General features: G+C 40.0%; 1 protein-coding gene across 3 annotated transcripts in view; it reads left to right on the forward strand.

Annotated features, from left to right (window-relative positions):
* Positions 1 to 20,414, forward strand: part of syt7a (synaptotagmin VIIa) — a 572,706-nt gene that overhangs the window by 485,548 nt on the left and 66,744 nt on the right. The window lies entirely within an intron of this gene.

The following is a 20,414-nucleotide window of genomic DNA, read 5'->3' on the forward strand; positions in this document are numbered from 1 at the left end:
GCAATCACAAATAATTCCACAGGTTCCATGCTGGGAAAACGAAGTAACCGTCACCGAAGATCTTATCCGTTGAGTCGTCCCGAAATCCACGTAGAAATATCACAAGGTGACAGCCACGGAATATTCCTTAGTACAAGTGGTTACCACATAACATACTTGAAACCATGTAAGAGTTAACAAAGGTGGTCACCACAGGGTACTCCAACAAAATCCACGTATGGATCATACAAAGTGATAGTCACACATTCAATGTGCACTAGGTGCTGTTGATCAACCCAGTTCTCAGGGCATGGGAAAGTATCAGACTTTACCCATTGCTGCAGCAATCTACTGCCAGCAGCTTGAGGTCCAAAGCTTTCACATTCTCATTCTCTCTCCCCCCCCCCCACCTCTCCCCCTCTCTCTCCCTCTCCCTCCCTCCCTCCTCTGAAAGTCCCAGTGGTCTGTCGCAGCTTGTTAGCTTGTTATACCGATGTCATAGTCCCGCCTGATCCAGGCAATTTAAAGTGACACCCACAGTAAATGAAACCGTGGTCACATAACACAAGATTTAATCTAAACATTAATGGAAATATAAATTTTAGGCTATTGATTAGTTTGCTTAAAAGTTGATTTTCCAGTCTTTTTTTTCAATAACCACCAATACCTTGTATGCAAACATCTCTCTTAAAAAAAGGAAAACTCATGATGTTTTGAAATGACTCTAGGATTTCTGGAGCCTCCTTGCAGAGAACAGAGTCAAGTCTGCTTCCAGTATCAGTAGTGGTATCTGAAAAGAAGTGGGAGAGCATTCATAATCTCCTGCCAGCGAGGTAGTGCCAACCTTTTACCCTGATCTACGATAAACCTAACCTTCCCGTCTATATAGCCTTCTATTTTTCTACTATACCTGTGCCTATCTAAGAGCTTTTTAAATGTTCCTACTGTATTTGCCTCTAGGTTGGTTTGTGCTTTTTTCATGTCAGTGAAGTCTTCTTTTCTGTAGTTTGGCCAGATATGATTCTGGCTGGCAAAATATTTGGCAATGGTAAAGAGTATTCCCTGTTATCAGCAAGACTTCCATTTCTTTTTTTTTTTGTTTTGTTGGATGCTGTCCTGATGATCTTTAGCAATATCCAGGCTTATGTTTTATGCAACACACACAAAATGCTGGAGGAACTCAGCAAGTCAGGCAGCATCCATAGAGGGAAATGAACCATCAATATTTTGACGCTTCATCAGGACTGAAAAGAGAGAGAGCAGAAGCCAGTTAAAAGGATGCAGGGAGAGGGAGGAGCACAACTGGTAGGTGATGGGTGAATCCAGGTGAGACAAAGAGGGTAAGAAGGAGGGGAGTAGAATAAATTATTACCAGAAGAAAAGCTGCAAGTAATTGAACAATTTCTATTCTTAAATTGGATCTAATTATATCATAGTTACTATATGATGATTGTTTTTGTCTCGCATAATATATTTGCTGCATTTCATTTTCTGAAACCAAATTAAGCAGTTCTAGTCTGTGTGCACGTAGTAGACTAAATACTGTTTGATTCCTTGTAATGATTGCAGCATAAGGCAGGGAATGGATGTAAGCAAAGGTCTTTATATCTTCCAGATATCAGAGCTTTCCAGCTGGTGAAATATTTTTTGTTAAATGTGATCATTTATAAATGGGAAACCAATGTGGAATAATTTTTCACATAGCAACACAGGCAACAAAATAATGCATTATAAATATTAATAGGGGTGAAATATTGGTTAGAAAATTATTTTCTTGGAAAAGTGCCAATATACTTGAAGGTTTCTTGTAACCATCTGGAAGTCCCAGATGCTTCTATCTCTCACTTGCTCATTCTCTCTCTCTCTCTCTCTCTCCTTACTGTCTTCTATGACCAAGACAATTTTATATCCAAGTTATCAATTTTCCATGAACCCATGTAACTTGATAACTTGATTTCTCAACCTGCCTACCACGATGGACCCTGTCAAATGCACTTCATGTTTTCAATATCCATTGCCCAACTTTCATCAGTCATCATTGTCACTCCCTCAAAAAAAACTCACATTTGAGAGAGGGGACCATCCACTCACACATCCATGTATTCATAAAAATATTACCATTCTCAATGAAAAAAATCCTCACATTCTTATATAAAAATCAGTGTTTATATTTCCGTACAACTTTGAGCTCTGAAACAGTCCAGGCTTCTTCAAGAGAATGAATTAAAAGCAGAACACTTTTGCCTTGTGACAGTAGGAAAGAAATAGAAATTCGCCATCTTCCTTCTTTATTTCATGAAAAAGCAATCATGATTTTTCCACGGAACAGCAATTTCTGATTACTCTTTATCCAAATATAGTTTGGATTACTCAGAAATAGCAATTCTCAAATGCAGCAGTGAAATTAAACGTAAATACTTCAATAGTAAATGTTGGGACTAATCATAAACATAACTATTACAAAAATTGTTACACTTAACTGCGTGAATCAACTGTAATTTAACTGAAATCAATTTAAAACAAAATGTGAAGAAACCTCAGTTGGAGCACTGTGCTGAATTCTGGTCGCCTCACTACAGGAAGGACATGGAAACCATAGAAAAGGTGCGGGGAGATTTACAAGGATGTTGCCTGGATTGGGGAGCATGCCTTATGAGAATAGTTTGAGAGAACTCGGCCTTTTCTCCTTGGAGCGACGGAGGATGAAAGGTGACCTGAAAGAGGTGTATAAGGTGATGAGAGGCATTGATTGTGTGGATAGTCAGAGGCTTTTTCCCAGGGCTGAAATGGCTAGCACGAGAGGGCATAGTTTTAAGGTGCTTGTTAGTAGGTACAGAGGGGATGTCAGGGGTAAATATTTTATGAGTGGTGAGTGTGTAGAATGAGCTGCCGACGGCAGTGATGGATGCGGAAACAATAGGGTCTCTTAAGAGACTCCTGGATAGGTACATGGAGCTCAGGAAAATAGAGGGCTATGTGTAAGCCTAGGTAATTACTAAGGTAAGGACATGTTCAGCACACCTTTGTGGGCCAAGGGATCTGTATTGTGCTGTAGGTTTTCAATGTTTCTATGTTTCAAATTCTTTTTGTATTATCTGAAGTCTGTCTTTGTAGTGTGACATGCTGAACAAACTCACAATTTAGATGAATTAACGATAGAACAATAGTTTCTGCAGGCTGATTTTGGAAGTTTTTATGGCATTGCAATCGATTAACAGTCCACTACCTAACACTGTACTTGGAACGGGAATTTCTGCAACAAAAACTAGGTATACTACACACTTACAACCGAACATCATCCTGCAACAGCCAGTATAATTCTTCAAAGGTGCAACATTCTGTAGACTACAGCAATAAAAGTCGCACACAATGCACTGCAGTGTCTTTACTTGACTAATACAATTCAGAGTGCACATCTTAAAATTGAAATGTGTGTACTTATTTAGGCATTCATACGTATTAGGAGTAATGACCTTGTATTGAATTATAAACTCAAGGTGTGACATTCCATGTGATATTCCTAGGTTGAAAGACAAAGAAATTTCCACATTGTTGAAAATCAATTCAAAACCAAAAGCATTACTTGTTTCTTTATAGGAAAACAAGGTTACAATTGTAGGTGGTGGTATTGACAATAAAAAAAACAGACAAAAAGACAGAGAATGCTGGAAATACTCAGAGCTCTGTAGCGGGAGAAACCGAGCTGACATTTAAGGTTAAGTTTTCATTAAAAAGCTGTGCTTTTTATTGATAGTATTCATCGGAACATTTCCAAGGTAGTACTGTTTTTGTATACTATATTATCCAGTTTTCGTAAAGAAAAATACTATCAATAAAAAGCAGAGCTTACACCCTTAGTGATCACAAAATTCAGGTTTTTTGTATCCTTTATTTATCATCTATATTAATGACTTGGATGATAATATGGTCAACTGGATCAGCAAATTTGCAGATTACACCAAGATCTGGGGTACAGTGAACGGTGAGGAAGGCTATACCCCAAAGCTTGCAAAGTGGTCTGGCTGAACAATGGCAGATGGAACTCGTGTGAGGTGTTGCACTTTGGGTGGATTTATACAGTGAGTGATAGGGCACTGAGGTGTGCAGTGGAAGAAAGGCACCGGAAAGTGGTATCACAGACTGCCAGGTAAGGACAGGGTTTAGAACATTGTCCTTTATAAATCAAAGCATTGAGTATAAGAACTGGGATGTTATATGTTGAAACTCTATAAGGCATTGATGAGGCCACATTTAGAGTATTGTGTTCAGTCCTGTTGAGTGCATTATTATGTGCATTAGTAGGAGTCACCAGCAGGGATGACGGTAGAGTAGCAATTGCCAGAGTTTCTGGGAGCAATTCAGAAGGCAGAGGGTAGATTTACCCCAAAGTATGCTAAAAGGAGCATGAGGAAACCATGGTTGACAAGGGAAGTCGAAGACAACATAAAACCAAAAGAGAGGGCATGTAATAGTGGGAAGCTTTCAAAAACTAACAGAAGGCAACCAACTAAAAATGCAATAAAAGATGGAATATGAAGCTAAGTTATCCAATAATATGAAAAAGGATGAAAAAAAGTTTTTTTTACATATACACTCAGTGCCCACCAGGATACATTCATCTTGATTTATAATCCAGTGTACAGTACCTGCTTTTAATGCAAATACCTAATCAGCCAATTATGTGGCAGCAACTCTGCATGAAAGCATGCAAACATGGTCAGTTCTGTGAGCAAAAATGCCTTGTTAATGAGAAAAGTTAGAGGAAAATGGCCAGACTTGTTAAGGCTGACAGGAAGGCAACAGTAATTCAAATAACCACATGTTACAACAGTGGTGTACGGAAATGCACCCCACTGACACGCAAGATGTCGAACCTTGAAGTGACTACAGCAGCAAAAAACCATCAACAGACACTTCATGGCCATCTTATTAGCTACAGGGGGTACGTAATTAAATGGCTACTGAGTGTATAAAGAGTAAGATAGAGGCAAGAGTGGATATGGACCACTGGAAAATGACATTGGAGAGGTAGTAATACGGGACAAAGAAGTGGCAGACAAACTCAAAAAACATTTTGCATCAGCCTTGACTATGGAACATACAGGCAGGCAGTAGGCCAGAACTTGGAGAGTGTCAGAGGGCAGAAGTGAGCGTAGGCACTATTACTAGCTATACGTATAGCTAGGGTGCATAAGACTTTTGCTCAATATTGTAGTAATCTTATGTATTGCTCTGTACTGTTGCCTCAAAAAAATCAAATTTCATGATACTTATGAGAATGATAAACCTGATTCTGATATAGTTCTCAATTGTGGGCTGAGAGTGGGAAGGGAGCAGGGAGCAGGGAAAGGAAAGTCATGGTTGAGAAAAAGGGAAGGAGAGGGGAAGGAGCGGGGAGCTTCAGAAGATATTCTATAATGATCAATAAACCGATTGTTTGGAATCAAATGACCTTGCCTGATGTCTCTGGGCTTTGTGTGTCTGTATCTATGCCACTCTGTGCCCTGAGTGAAAGAGGTAGCTGAAATGATTGTCTGATCATGGAGGCATAGATAGTGACCCTTCAAGAATCACTTGATTCTAGAATGTAACCACTCTTTTTCACATTATATGTCAATGATCTGGATAACAGAGTTGATGGATTTGTGGCCAGGTAGTGTTCAGGAAGCAGGGTATCTGCAGAAGGACTTGGACAGATTACGAGCATGGACACAAAAGTGGCAGATGGTATGCATGTAGGAAAGTGAATGGTCATGTACTTTGGTAGAAGGAATAAAGGTGCAGACTATTTTCCAAATGGGGAGCAAGTTCAGAAATCAGACATGCAAAGGAACTTCTGAGTCCTAGTGTAGAATTCCCTAAAGTTAACTTGCAGGTTGAGTTGGAACTAAGGAATCCAAATGCAATGTTAGCATTCATTTCAAGAGGACTAGAATATAAAAGCAAGGATGTAATGCTGAACCTTTATAAGGCATTGGACAGACAGCACTTGGGATATGGCGAGCAGTTTTGGGCACCTTGTTTACGAAAGGATGTGTTGGGATTGCAGGGAGTCTAGAGGAGGTTCATGAGAATGATCATGGGAATGAAAGGATGAACGTATGAGGAATATTTGATGGCTCTGGGCCTGCACTGGGAGGAGTTTAGAAGAATGAGGGGAGATCTCATTGAAATGTATTGAATAATGAATGACCTAGATAGAGTGGATCTGGAGAGGATGCTTCCTATAGTAGAGGTCTCTAGGACCAGAGAGCACAGCATCAGAATACAAAGACGTCCCTTCAGAAGAGAAATGAGGAGGAATTTCTTTAACCTGACCAATGATCACAGTTCCACAAATAGTCAACTTCTACTTCCACCCAACAATTAAAATGCTCCCACTCTAACAAATCTATTCCTGACAGGCAACCACACTAAATATCTTAGTTCCTGCCTATGGCAAACTACTGCAACTTTCACCCAAACCGAAACTCCTACTTTGAATCTTTCCCCTCCAATGCACAGCAACTTTCTCCATCCACTGCTTTTCACCTTCCCCACACTTATTTGTTTGTCTCTCTCCCTTGGCTGCAGATTAAACTGATCTTTATAGCTTGCACTAGTTTGTTTAATAGTGCTCATTTCTTTTCATGACAAAATGCATATGGACCTAATGTTCTTTAACTAGTTTGTGTGCCTTTGTGGGCATCAGTGAAATTTTAGTGCACGTCCAGCCACAAATATTGACTGAAATAGGATTTATTTTGATTCCCAGCTGCGGTCCAGGCAGTCAGAGCCCAGCCATTAACTGTAATGAGTGTAGTACCTCATTCTGTTACCTTTTTCTGATTATGTGGAATGTGTCCCCTGCAAATCAGCGATTCCAACTGATGGCAGTTTGATGTAAAATTTCAAATGATCTTAAAGAACATTTTACCTAGCATATAAATAGCTGGGTTGTATGTGGAGGTACTTTATGATGTTGGTTCCAAATTCCTTCTCAGTAACTTAAAACAATGCACATGATTTATTCCAGAATTTAATTTAAAGTACCTGTGGTTTATTTAGATCATTTCAGTTATGTTTTGTAACTTCAAAACATTAATATTAATTCAAAGCAAAACAAGGAGCTGGGAGATAAAAGTGCGTACTTCATTTTCACTTTAAGCGAGACCTGCGTGGTGGAATCATGGTGTTTGCAATTCTCTTATTTTTACATATAACCTGTAATGAATTGACTAAATGACAAGAATGCTTAATCAAACAATATACTTACAATATTACTCAAAAACTACTGAAATATTATATGCACAATACTCTTCCTTGCTTAGCTATAAATTCCAACTCAATACAGAATGCATCTCAACCACTGTATATACACAGTATACTATATAATACAACTACTATACAGACATCCACAACATAGCGAGTTTTAAATTGTCCCACTCAGGTTAAAGATTTAATCACTGTGGAGGATTTCTATCTCATGGGATAACTTCTTTCCCAACAATGGGAATCACTCTGCTTGGCAGCAGGGACCTGTGGTAGTGAAACGACCTCAGGTTCAGGGGTCTCCTCCAAGGTGGTTGTAGGAGATGATTCTGGGACTGAAGGAAGTGGCTCTGACACCTTGAGTCACCTTTTTTCTTCTTTCCTCATCTTTTCACTCTGGATCTACTTCAATCCTTGCTTCTCTCCTTTTCAACTTGTCTTCCATTTTCTTGCCTTCCCTTTTCTTCCAATTTCTTGTGAGTATCTCCGAGTTTGCTAATTTCTTGGGAAATTAGTTCTTGTTTACCCTCCTCCATTTCCATAGCACTTATGTCATACTCACCTTTCTTTTCCTTTTTCTTCTTTCTAGTTTGTGTATCTTGATCTTGGGAAGGTGCACTTAATTCTCTTATTAATCCTTCCGTTGCTCCCTTTACAATCTGATCTCTCTTCTTAATTTCTTCATCCACAACATCATCTTATGAGTCCACCGTTTCATATCTCCGTTCAATTTCTTTGGGCCTTCCATTCATTGCGGACTGAAAAGCTTGAACATATAGACATTAAGAAAGAGAATGTGCTGGAGCTTTTGGAAAGCATCAAGTTGGATAAGTCACTGGGTCTGGACGAGATATACCCCCAAGCTACTGTTGGAGGTCAGGGAGGAGGTTGCTGAGCCTCTGGCTATGATCTTTGCATCATCAATGGGGATGGAAGAGATTCCAAAGGATTGGAGGGTTGCAGAAGTTGTTCACTTATTCAAGAAAGGGAGTAGTGATAGTCCAGGAAATTATAGACCAATGAGTCTTACTTCAGTGGTTAAGTTGATGGAGAAGATCCTAAGAGGCAGGTCTTATGAACATTTGGAGAGGCATAATATGATTAGGAATAGTCAGCATGGCTTTGTCAAAGCCTTACGAGCCTGATTGAATTTTCCGAGGATGTGATTAAACACATTGATGAAGGTAGAGCACTAGATGTAGGGTACATGGATTTCAGCAAGGCATTTGATAAGTTACCTCATGCAAGGCTTATTGAAAAAGTAAGGAGACATGAGGTCCGAGGGGACCTTGCTTTGTAGATCCAGAAATGGCTTGCCCACAGAGGCAAAGAGTGGTTGTTGATGGGTCATATTCTGCATGGAGGTCAGTGACCAGTGGTGTGCCTCAGGGATCTGTTCTGGGACCCCTTCTCTTCATGATTTTTATAAATGACCTGGATGAGGAAGTGGAGGAATGGGTTTGTAAATTTGCTGATGACACAAAGTTTGGGGGTGTTGTGGATAGTGTAGAGGGCTGTCAGAGATTACAGCAGGACATTGAGAGGATGCAAAACTGGGCTGAGAAGTGGCAGATGGAGTTCAACCCAGATAAGTGTGAGGTGGTTCATTTTGGTCGGTCAAATATGATGGCAGAATATAGTATTAATGGTAAGACTCTTGGCAGTGTGGAGAATCAGAGGGATCTTCCTGTAGTGAGGTGACCAGAACTGAGCACAGTACTCCAAGTGGGGTCCATAGGACACTCAAAGCTGCTGCGCAGGTTGACTCTGTGGTTAAGAAGGCATATGGTGTATTGGCCTTCATCAACCATGGGATTGAGTTCAAGAGCCAAGAGGTAATGTGACAGCTATATAGGACCCTGGTCAGACCCCACTTGGAGTACTGCACTCAGTTCTGGTCACCTCACTACAGGAAGGATTTGGAAACTATAGAGAGGGTGCAGAGGAGATTTACAAGGATGTTGCCTGGATTGGGGTGCATGCTTTATGAGAATAGGTTGAGTGAACTTGGCCTTTTCTCCTTGGAGCGATGGAGGATGAGAGGTGACATGATAGAGGTGTATAGGATGAGAGGCATTGATTGTGTGGATAGTGAGAGGCTTTTTCCCAGGGCTGAAATGGCTAACATGAGAGGGCACAGTTTTAAGGTGCTTGGAAGCAGGTACAGAGGAGATGTCAGGGGTAAGTGTTTTTACACAGAGAGTGGTGAGTGCGTGGAATAGGCTGCCAGTGATGGTGGTGGAGGTGGATACAACAGGGTCTTTTAAAAGACTCCTGGATAGGTACATGGAGCTTTGAAAAATAGAGGGCTATGGGAAACCCTAGGTAATTTCTAAAGTAAGTACATTGTAAGCCAAAGAGCCTGTATTGTGCAGTAGGTTTTCTATCTTTCTATTCATCCAGCTGTCCTTTGGACTTTGCATTTACTTTTACAAGCAACTTGTTGTGTTCCAATTGAAGTTCATGCAATAACCTTAATGTATGCAGAGTAGATGCTGGGTTTTTATACTCATGAAAGTCGAATGCTTGCAACTTTCCTGAAGTCCTTTGAACTCTCTTCCAACTTAAAAACCAAGCCACACTTTGGAAGTACCTGCCTGATTAATGTATCAGAAGCTTTCTCAGGTATGTTGCTTACAAAAACCTGTTGAAGTTGGATCACCACTTTCATCACTTCCATGATCCCTCTAGGCAACATGGTTCTTCCTACGTTTACTGTGCTTTCTAACCAGAGGCACAGAGGTTGGCATCAACACCTGTTTGCTCTCTGCTGTACATCAGTTCATGGTGTACAGCATGGGGGCGGATTAGCATCATCCAGTACCTGTCTTTATTTACTTTCAGTTGACTGCATTGCAAGGGAGGTGGCACGCAAATTATTAAGGGATCTCCAATCAAGTTGTAGCTGTCTCAGTCAATCACAACTCCACAATACTAGTCCTTTTGTTTTTACCATATTCAAGGCCAACATGGCTTGTTGGTGTTGTATTTCACTGTTATGAATGTAATTCCCACAGGAGTTATCTTTTCTCCTGTATTAGGTCTTAGTTGGATATCTGGAGGCTTCAGTTTAGTGTCTTTGAAATGCCATTTGAACTCATTTTGTGGAATGACTAAAACAGCCAAGCCAGTGTCCAATTCTATTTTAATTAATTTGTTGTTTACTTCTGTTGTAAGCCATATTGCTTGCCTATTGTTATTTTTTACATTGTAAATCATAAGACTACTCAGTCTGACCTCACTCTCATCATTGTCAGATTTGTGAGCAACAGCATGCAGATTAGTGCTTTTTGAAACTGTAACTTGACTTTTTATCTTTTTTATTCCCCGTATGGTCTATTTATTTTGTGCCTGACATGTTCTTTGTATGTGTCTTATTTTGTTGCATTTTCTGTAAGTTTCACCTTTGAACCTGCATTGATCTGGTGTGCAGTACGTGAGACCCTGCCATAATGTTAAAGCCATTTGTTTGACTACGCTTCTGTTTAGATGTCACAATTTTATTTACACTTACTTTCATTCCTGACTGCAACTCAATTGTGTTTCCCTCTACAACACACATCAAAGTTGCTGGTGAACGCAGCAGGCCAGGCAGCATCTCTAGGAAGAGGTAAAGTCGACGTTTCAGGCTGAGACCCTTCGTCAGACCTAACTGAAAGAAGAGCTAGTAAGAGATTTGAAAGTGGGAGTCCCACTTTCAAATCTCTTACTAGCTCTGGCCTGAAACGTTGACTGTACCTCTTCCTAGAGGTGCTGCCTGGCCTGCTGCATTCACCAGCAACTTTGATGTGTGTTGCTTGAATTTCCAGCATCTGCAGAATTCCTCATGTTTGTGTTTCTCTCTGCTGTTTCCATTGATACAGCTATTTCAACTGCTTTTTTAAATGTAAGTTGTGCTTCAGTTAGGAGCTGTTTTTGAATGCTTTCCTTGAAGATTCCACAATCTTAATGATCTCTCTGTGTATTAAGAAAACTTAATCAAACAATATATTTACAGTATCTCTGAAATACTACTAAAATATTAAATGCACACCAATTCCTTTAATAGCCTTTGATACATCCTAGATCAACCTTCAGAATCTTGCCACCTTGAAACATTTCATTTTTTCTAAGTTTTCAACATCTCAATGCTTGGCACAAGGGATTAGCATTTTTGTTATCTTCGTGCTGCCTGCAGGGCTTAAAATTCTCTGTCGTTTCTTGCCAGATAAAACTAAACAAAGTTTTCAAGGAAAGATCAGGCAGACATTAATTTTGGCTGCTTCCTTCTCTCATTCATTTTATACTGTTTTGATTGAAAGCTATCTTGACTTTTTTTGCAACACACATCAAAGTTGCTGGTGAACGCAGCAGGCCAGGCAGCATCTGTAGGAAGAGGTGCAGTCGACGCTTCAGGCCGAGACCCTTCGTCAGCTTCAGTTAGTCCTGACGAAGGGTCTCGGCCTGAAACGTCGACTGCACCTCTTCCTACAGATGCTGCCTGGTCTGCTGCGTTCACCAGCAACTTTGATGTGTGTTGCTTGAATTTCCAGCATCTGCAGAATTCCTATTGTTTGACTTTTTTTGATTGCTTTTCTACTTGATTAGGCATTTTGAGGAACAAGGCAACTGAGTCTCCAAGGTCTCTTTTACCTTCATCTTTTGTGATTATATACTAGTTACATAATTTATAGTTCTGTAATTTTTGAGTTGCTGTTTCAAATTCTGTCCTAAACAGCTTGGATAACCTGAACATTTCTGCACTTACTATTGCATTTCTGAATGCTGGTCACTTGTAAATTAAATATAGTAGTGGTTCCAAAATTGCTCCATCAATAATATTTATTAATAATTTGGCTGAATAGTAAGATCATTAGATCTTGATGCTACAGTTACCCTGACTGGAATTGCAACTTACAGTCTCCATCTACCCATGTGTATCTGGTCTTAATGTGGAAGATGGGTCCAGATGGCCTGAAATATCCCAGACTCCAACAGTATAGTCTGGACAGCACAAATATTTGGGCAACTAAAGAATTACTTCCCCTGAAATTCCTCTGGAATATTTGATAACTTATTATGGTTCTTAAAACAGTAAAAATTCACAATTAAAATTGAAGTAAATTTAAGTAAAAAGTGAAGTAACTTATTTGTTTTCTCCAAGTAAAGAATTGCTAGCTAAAATCATCAAAAAAACATAAGTCATCAGAATTTGATAAAATAAGTAATTTATAAATAATCTTTCTCTTCTCATTGTCTCCTAATCTAGAGCTCTACAATACTCCTTCAAGTCAGTAGGGTCTTGCATCCTGCAGTTGTGAGCGTTAACCTGCAGTTGGAATTCAATTCTGGACTCTACTGAGATTAACTTAGGAAGTTCCACATTTGACAGAATGTGCACAGAAATCACAGACAGTTAAAATGTTTCAGCATCTGTGGCTCCATTAGGTAGTACCAGTGCTGGTTTGCAAAGGCTGACCCAAAGCATAAGTGTGTCCAGCTCAGTGGACAACAGCAAACTAGGTAGGAACATGACCTGAGAGAATGTCAGACAATGACTGTAGATAAGTTAAGGGAGTCAATAAGATCGCGGGTGTAGAGTAATGAAACAAAATATATCTAATAAGGCAACCAACTAGCAGTTGTCAGTTTGCAGAAGAATCGTGGTGTGCTGATTCATGGAATCCAAAAATGTGATACACAGTTTCTACAAGCTATTGAGAACTCAAATAGTAAGGAAGCCACTATGGTAAGAGGACTGAAGTACATATGCAAGGAAGTCTTGACACAAGATACAGAAAGACCACTCATAAAATATTATTTTTGATTTTTATACCCAAGGAAAGATATACTTCTCTTTGGATCAGTACACCATGGATTTGCTACATTCATTTTGAGGGGAGATTCAGTAGGACAGCTAATATCCACTGGAGATGAAAAGAATGAGAGGTGATCTTACTGAAAGAGAAAAGATTCTAGAAATGATACACAGATTTGCAAGTGAATGGCTGTTTCCTTTAGCTGAAGAATTCAAAACTGGACGGCACTTAGGAAAGATGATATCAGGGCGATAGTGAGATATGATATAAGATCTAAGGAACAGAATGTTGAATCCATCTGGGTAGAGATTAGAAATAGTAAAGGGAAAAAAATCACTCATGGAAGTTGTCTATCAACCACTGAATAATAACATTACAGTGACACAGGCAATAAACAGAGAAATATCTGAGGCATGTAAGAATGGAACAGCATTTATCACGGGGGACTTTAACTTGCACACAGATTGGGTGAATCTAGTTGGTCAAGGCAATCTTGAGGAAGACTTCATATAATGCAGCCATGATAGCCTTTCTTGAACAGCATATTTCTGTACCTACAAGGGAACGTAGTATCTTAGATCTGGTCCTGTGCAATGAGACAGGTAAAATTAGTGATCTTGTAGTTAGAGATCCTCTTGGAAAGTGTGATCACAGTATGATTGTGTTTCTCATATAAATGGTAGGTGCAATACTTCAATCTAAAGCCAGTGTATTATGTCTAAACAATGGAGACTACAATGGGATGAGGAAGGAGTTGGATAGGGTAGGCTGGGAACACAGACTATACGATGGAACGGTTGAGGAACAGTGGAAGACTTTCAAAGAGATTTTGCATGGTGCTCAACAAAAGTATACTCCAGTTAAAAGCAAGGACAGTAAGAGTGGGGCTAGCCAGCCTCAGATAACTAAGGAAATAAAAGAAGGCATCAAACTAAAAGCTTGTGCAAACAAAGGCACCATGGGCAACTGGAAGATTGGGAAAACTTTAAAAACAACAAAGAACCACTGAGTGAGCAGCAAAGAAAGGGAAGCTAGATTATGAAAATAAATCAGCACAAAATATAAAAACAGAAAGTGATAGTTTTATAATTATATAAAACGGAAAATGGTTACTAAAGTGAATGTAGGTCCCTTGGAGTATGAGAAGGGAGGATTGATATTAGGTAATAAGGAAATGGCAGAGGCTTTGAATGACGATTTTGTGTCGGTCTTCACAATGGAGGACATGTTTAACATGCCAAATAAAGATGTTATGGATGTAATGGGAGGTGAGGACCTGGATATGATATTTATCACTAAAGTAGTAGTGCTGAGCAAACTTGTGGGCCTAAAGACAGATAAGTCCCCTGGTCCTGATGGAATGCATCCCAAAGTACTGAAAGAAATGGCAAAAGTTACGGTCGAGCCTTTGGTGATAATTTACCAAAATTCTCTGGGCAGGTTGCGGCAGATTGGAAGACGGTGAATGTCATGCCACTGTTCAAAAAAGGATGTAGGCAAAAGGCAGGTAACTATAGGCCAGTAGGTTTAACATCTGTAGTTGGGAAAATGCTTGAAACTATCATTAAGGAAGCAATAGTGAGGCATCTGGAAAGAAATGGATCTATCGGGCAGGCGCAGCATGGACTCAGCAAAGGCAGGTCCTGTTTGACAAATTTACATGAGCACAGTGGATAAAGGGGAACTTTGATTTACTTGGATTTACAGAAGGTGTTCAATAAGGTGCCGCATAAAAGACTTATCCTTAAGATAATAATGTATAGAGTTGGGGATGAGGTATTAGCCTGTATAGAGAATTGGTTAACCAATAGAAAGCAGACGGTTGGGGTATATATATATATGTTTCTCTGGTTGGCAATCAGTGGTGAACGGTGTGCCACAGGGGTCAGTGCTGGGCCCACAACTGTTCAAGATATACGTTAACGATCCGGAGGAGGGGACCAAGTGTAGTGTACCTAAGTTTGCTGATGATGCTAAACTGAGTGGAAAAGCAAATTGTGCAGAGAGAATATAGGTAGGTTAAGTGAGTGGACGAGGGTCTGGCAGATGGAGTACAATGTTGGTAAATGCGAGATCATCCACTTTGGAAGGAAATATGAAAGATCAGATTATTATTTAAATGGTAAAAATTGCAGCATGCTGCTGTGCAGAGGGACTTGGGAATGCTTGTGCATGAATCACAAAAGGTTGGTTTGCACGTGCAGCAGGCTATCAAGAAGGCAAATGGAATGCTGGCTTTCATTGTTAGAAGGATTGAGTTTAAGAGCAGGGAGATTATGCTGCAAATGGGGTACTGGTGAGGCCACACCTGGAGTACTGCGTGCAGTTCTAGTCTCCTTACTTGAGGAAGGATATACTGGCTTTGTAGGGAGTGCAGAGGAGATTCACCAGGTTGATTCCAGAGATGAGGGGGATTAGATTCTGAGGAGAGATTGAGTCACCTGTGACTGTACTCGCTGGAATTCAGAAGAATGAGAGGAGATCTTACAGTAACATATAAAATTATGAGAAGGATGGATAAGAGAGAGGCAGAAAAGTTGTTTCCACTGGTGGACGAGACTAGAACTTGGGGACATGGCCTCAAGATTTGGGGGAGTAGATTTAGGATGGAGATGAGGAGGAACTGCTTTTCCCAGGGAGTGATGAATCTGTGGAATTCTCTGCCCAATGAAACAATGGAGGCTACCTCAGTAAATATATTTAAGACTATGTTGGATAGATTTTTGCATAGTAGGGGAAATAAGGGTTGTGGGGAAAAGGCAGGAAGGTGGAAATGAGTCCATGGCCAGATCAGCCACGATCTTATTGAATGGCAGAGCAGGCTGGATGGGCCAGATGGCCAACTCCTACTCCTATTTCTTATGTTCTTATGAGCTGAGTAAAATTTATTTGAGTAACAATCGATAATGCAGGAAAATATAGTCTTGTTCTCAGTGATCTTTTATGTGAAAGCGGGTCAAGAGTACTGAGTTTGTAATTTATAGATTGGGCTTTATATACTTGGAGTTATGGTGGTGATGATGATACTAAAAATCCTACTGATAAATGCATTCATATATTACACAGTGATCAAATATTTGGTGTCTCTTAATAGTATGTATGTTGAATTAACTTGGCGGGTTATGGGGAGAAATTCCTTGTTTTGAATATTTTTTATGTGCTTAGTTAACAGTCCACCAAGGTGAATCAAACAGATGTGAGATATTTCTGAAGTGGGAATAAATTGAATAGGAGTTCAGCAGATAGAAAACTGTCCTGACTTTCATTTTAGAAGAGCAGAGGGACTGTGAATCCTTCATCTCATCTGAAAGACCCTATTTAGATGCAAGCCTGAAACAACTGGAGTGCATCAGATAACTGGTGGTTGACAATGTTACATTGGTCACCAGCAAGTCACTATTAGAGAGAGAATTGTATCGATAAAACCTGTAACTCTCACGAATTGGGTTTTGGATGGTCACATAATAATCATGTGAAAAAAGAGGTTCAAAGATTTGCTTTTCCCTCCAAGCCAAAGAAAAGTTTTTAAAGGACCTGCACCTCAAGCTGTTGTTTATCCACAATTAACCAATAATAACTAGGTCATAAAAGCATGAATAAAACATATACAGTGCCTGTATGTGTTCTATTGGGAAAAAAGAGATAAATATAACTGATGCTAATTCATAAACTTTGGTCAGTTTGTCCTTGCTGAATTTTAAGACCTAGAGACATGTTGAGGAAATATTGTCCTTTATGACTGGTATTTCTGTTGCTTTATTGCTGGTGCAGACAATTTTTCTGAGATTTATTGGCAGAAACAAGTTCATGTGAAGCTATATTTAGATGGTTATCTTTATTCATTGAGAGGATGTGGATTTTGCTGGCAAGCCTAGTATTTTATTTTTGATCTCTAATTGTGCTTTTACAAGAAGCAGTTAAATGTCAGCCACAGTGCTGAGTCTGGAGTGACATAAAGGTCAGACTAGGTAAGGTCGACAACTTCTCCTCCCCAGAGGATATTCATGAGCTGCATGAGCTTTTACAACAGTCTGATAGAGGTATGATTTTCTTTGCTATTATTGTAAAATTCCATATCATTTTGTATATTCATATGTATTTTATGTTCATAACATAATTTTAGGCAGTTATTGAGAGATAGAGAACAATCGAGAAGTGTAAGGTTATCTTATACCTGGCTCCGGTCAGATCAGACATTAAATATTGGAGAGCATTGAGGGGCCCGAAGGCTTCCTCCTGCATTTAATTCATTTCATGCAACATGTGTGTGGATTTCAGTATTTTATCCATTTAATATTCAGACTAAATTTCTGTCAGCTGATTTTCTTTGATGACAATATATCACGAGGTATACACTTGGCGGCCACTTTATTAGGCGCACCTGCTCTAATGCAAATATATAATCAAACACTCACGTGGCAGCAACTCAGTCCATAAAAATATGCAGACATGGTCAAGAGCTTCAGTTGTTGTTCTGACCAAACATCAGAATGGGGAAGAAATGTGAACTCAGTGACTTTGACAGTGGAATGATTATTGGTGTCAGACAGGGTGGTTTTGGTATCTTAGAGAGTTCTGATCTCCTGGAATTTTCATACACAACAGTCTTTAGAGCTTACAGAGAATGATAAGGCAAATTTTTTAAAAATACCCAATGAGCAGCAGTTCTGTGGGCAGAAATGTCTTGTTAATGAGAGAGGCAGACGGGAGAGCTGACAAGAAGGCGACACTAACTCGAATAACCACACATTCCAACAGTGCTGTGCAGAAAAGCATTTCTGAATGTACAATGTGTTGAACCATGAACTGGATAGGCTACTGCGGTAGAAGACCACACTGGGTTCCAGTTCTAAGTGCACTTTATTAGGCAATGGAGGTGCCTAAATAAACTGGCCATTGAGTGTACAGAATTAAGTAGGCCATTTGACCCATCTAGTCCATGTTGACTTTTTTTGTTCTTTTGTACCTCTACCTCAACATCTATTGAAACGAATAAACAGATATTTTGATCCAAGATCTTTCTTCAGGACTGAGAAGGAAGAGGGAAGGCACCAGAATACAAAGGTGGGTAGAAGGGAAGTAGGCAAGCTGGAATGTGATAGGTCAAGCCAGGTGAGTGGGAAAGTTCAAGGGCAGGAGAAGGACTCTGATAAGAGAGGATAGTGGAGCACAGAAGAATGGGTAAAAGGAGGGGACCCAGGGGACAGTGATAGGCAGGTGAGAAGAGGTCAGAGTGTGGAATAGGGGAAGAGGGGAGGGAGGGATATTTTTTAACTGGAAGGAGAAATCAATATCGTCTTTTCCCCTCTCCCTCATAAGCTTGTCAAGCCTCCCCATAAATACATCCATACTATTCCCTCCAATTACTCCCTGTGTTAGCAATTTCCATTTTCTCGCTGTTGTTTCGGTAATAGAATTTCTTCTGCTTTCCCCATCGGATTTCTTAGTAAGCATCTTATCACGATGGCCTTTAGTTATACTCTGCTGCACAAACAGAAACATCCTCTGTGTATTTATTCTATCAAAAAGGTTAATCATTTTTAAAGGCCTCTATTAGTTCACCCTTCATCCTTCTAAAATGAGAAGAGTCTGCAAAGAGGAGTGGGGGATTACTGAGCCATTGAACACAGCTTTGGGATTGTACTGTTAAACAATGGATGTGTGAAAATATCAATGTTGCCGTTAGTTTCACTACAAAAATTGTTAAGTGATAATTCCCTTCCTGTGATACTACTGTATAAAGCAGGCTGCAGAGTTTTACCAGAAGACGATTAAAAGTAGAAAGATGATGATGTAGAGGCCTCTGCTGTAGACAGAGACGCTGCTTCACAGCTCCATTGACCCAGATTCAATCCTGGCCTCCGGCACTGACTGTGTAGTGTTTGCATTTTGTCCCTGTGACTGCATGAGTTCTCTCCAAGTGTTTTGACCTCCTGCCAATTCCAAAAAGAAAAAGTGCAAGTTGGTGGATAAGTTGACAACTGCAAGTTGCTTCTGGGTGTAAGAGGGTGATAAGAAAATTGGGCTGGGGAGGGATGGAGTTGGAGGGTGGTAGGGGTAGGCTTAATATGTAACCGAGAATGAATAGAGCTCAGAACAGAGCATTCACTTCAGGAGTCTGGTGTCAGAACATAAAAACATAAGAAAGAGGAGCAGGTGTAGGCGATCTGGCCCATCGAGCCTGCTCTGCCATTCATGGCTGATCTGACCACGGACTCATCTCCACCTACCTGCCTTGTCCCCATAACCCTTAATTCCCCTACTATACAAAAATCTATCCAACCTTGATTTAAATATATTTACTGAGATAGCCCCCGCTGCTTCACTGCGCAGAGAATTCCACAGATTCACCACTCTTTAGTGTTCCTCCTCATCTTCATCCTAATTTACTCCCTCGAATCTTGAGGTTAAGTCCCCTAGTTCTAGTCTCACCCACCAGTGGAAATAACTTTTCTGCATCTGTCTTCTCTAACCCTTTCATAATTTTATATGTTTCTATAAGATCTCCTCTCATCATTCTGAATTCCAGCGAGTACAGTCCCAGGTGACTCAATCTCTCCTCATAGTCTAACCCCCTCATCTCTGGTATCAACCTGGTGAACTCCTCTGCACTGCCTCAAAAGCCAGTATATCCCTCCTCAGGTAAGGAGACCAGAACTGTATGCCATCAGGCATTCTTGGGCTGCCCAACAGAGTCAACTGAGAATGTGTAGTCCTGGTGATGTTGGCCTGAGAATGCTGGTTCTGGTGAATTTGAAGGATTTTGTGGAAAGTGCATTGGTGGTATTTTTCATGATTACACATGCTCAGAACCTTAGCTGTAAGACATTATCAACTCATTACCAAAGCCTATGAGTTGATGTGCCTTGCAATCACTATCTAATGTTCTCTACCAAAATGCCCCGGCTAGATCATAATTCCAACCCACAACGAAGGTTAATGACGACACTTTGAAAACACTGCACCATTTTTCATATCACAGGAACCACCTCTCAGTGAAGGAAAATACCAAAGGTGAAATTCGCCACCACCTTCAGTATACCAGCATAATCTTTGGTATAGCGAGGAAAAGAGTTTTTAAAGATGAAAACCATACAAACCTGGCAAACTCATGGTCTGAGCAATAGTTATCTCTATCCTTGGGGATTATGATCTAATCCCATAGATTTTCACTTTAGCATAGTCTTCTATGCAAGGAAGAGGCTTACCTTGTAGGACTCAATGGGATCCTTCATTAAATCTACTGATTTCCATGGTAGTTACATAAAGCTGGCACTTTATAAAGTTTTAACTTTGCTCATCAGCATGTGTACTGGTTCTAGTGTTATAATTTTGCTTGACATTCTCCTAATATTTGATGTTAGCCAAATGAAAAGAAACAGTTGG

Source organism: Mobula hypostoma, chromosome 11, assembly GCF_963921235.1.
Source record: "Mobula hypostoma chromosome 11, sMobHyp1.1, whole genome shotgun sequence".
NCBI lineage: Eukaryota > Metazoa > Chordata > Chondrichthyes > Myliobatiformes > Myliobatidae > Mobula > Mobula hypostoma.